The sequence below is a fragment of the Bos javanicus genome, chromosome 21 (assembly GCF_032452875.1).
Source record: "Bos javanicus breed banteng chromosome 21, ARS-OSU_banteng_1.0, whole genome shotgun sequence".
NCBI lineage: Eukaryota > Metazoa > Chordata > Mammalia > Artiodactyla > Bovidae > Bos > Bos javanicus.
Genome location: NC_083888.1, coordinates 15000327 through 15001886, shown reverse-complemented (window position 1 = coordinate 15001886; position 1560 = coordinate 15000327). Strand labels below are relative to the sequence as shown.

At 46.0% G+C, this 1560-nt stretch overlaps 1 non-coding gene across 1 annotated transcript; it reads right to left on the bottom strand.

Annotated features, from left to right (window-relative positions):
* Positions 1 to 837: 837 nt before the first annotated feature.
* On the bottom strand, positions 838 to 909 carry TRNAC-ACA (transfer RNA cysteine (anticodon ACA)). Its single transcript has one exon. It is a non-coding gene; the product is annotated as a tRNA-Cys (tRNA).
* Between the last annotated feature and the right edge of the window lie 651 nt (positions 910 to 1560).

Here is a 1560-nt window from a genome sequence, read left to right as displayed (position 1 = left end):
CCTGGCGTACTGTGATTCATGGGGTCGCAGAGTTGGACATGACTGAGCGACTGAACTGAACTGAACCCTTAACCTGAAAATAGCATCATATTCCACAGAATGAGAGCTCAGTCCCACAAGTCTGCCCCCACCCTACTTCAGACCACAATTGCCAAGTCCCAGGTTGTCAGTGTGATTCTGACATAACAGCTATAAACCTGAGATTCCCAAGACCTCTTTCTTGGGTTTGTTTGGATTTGTTTGTTAGAGCAGCTCACAGAGTTCAGGGAAACACCTAGGCTACAAGTTTATTGAAGGATATGATAAAGGATGGGCTCCCCCAGTGGCCCAGGAATAAAGAATCTGCTGCAACGCAGGAGCCACAGGAGATGCAAGATTGATCCCTGGGTTGGGAAGATCCCCTGAAAGAGGGCACGGCAGTGCTTTTGCCTGGAGAATCCCATGGATGGAGGAACCTGGCAGGCTATAGTCCAGAGGGTCACAAAAAGTTGGACATGACGGAACCGACTTAGCATGCATGCAGGCATGATAAGGGATAGAGATGAAAAGATACATAAAGTAAGGGCAGGGAGGGTCGTAAGTGCAAGAACTTCTGTCCTCGTGGAGTGGGTGTGTTGGATGTGTTTTTCAGCCTGGAAGTTTTCCAAACCCCATACTGTTGGGATTTTTATGGAAGCTTCTTTACATAAGCATGAGTGACAAATGAGTGAGTGACGTCGCTCAGTCGTGTCTGACTCTTTGAGACCCCATGGACTGTAGCCTACCACGCTCCTCTGTCCATGGGATTTTCCAGGCAAGAGTACTGGAGTGGGGTGCTATTTTCTTCTCCAGAGGATCTTCCCAACCCAGGGATCGAACCCAGGTCTTCTGCATTGTAGGCAGATGCTTTACCATCTGAGCCACCAGGGAAGTACATAGGCATGATCAATTGTTATCATCTCCAGCCCCTCTTCACTCTCTGGAGAATGGAGGGTGGAGATTAAAATTCTAAGGTAGGTTCCAATCACATCTTGGTCTTACTGGCAATGGACCCCAATCGAGGAGCCCACTCAGAGTCACCTCATGAGAACAAAAGATGCTCCCAGAGCTCTTATCACTTAGGAAATTCCAAGGGTTTTAGGAACTCTGAGCCAGCAAAGGTGATGAACACCAAACATAGATTTCTTATTACAAACTGCAATACTGAGCATAATGTGTTAAGCATAATCAGGATTAAAGGGAGCTATAAACATGGTCCTTGAACTACTCTGCATCAAAGGAAAACATGCGGGCCTTGGAGGCTGAAATCTGCTCATTTCCTAGTCTACATCTCTAAATCTCTAGCAGGTGGTGCTGAAATACTGCATTTGGAGAGAAATTTGACCTTCTCATAGGAAACACTTCAAACTCAACCATTTAATTATTTTAGGTCTAGACTAAAGAACTCCTTCCCTGGGTCTCAGACATACAGCATTGGAACATTTCAGCCAAGAGATAAGCTGATTGGCATTTTAATGGATTTCTCTGCAACAGGATTGACTCAGAGCACCCATCCACAGCTTATTCAACTATCCAGGGATG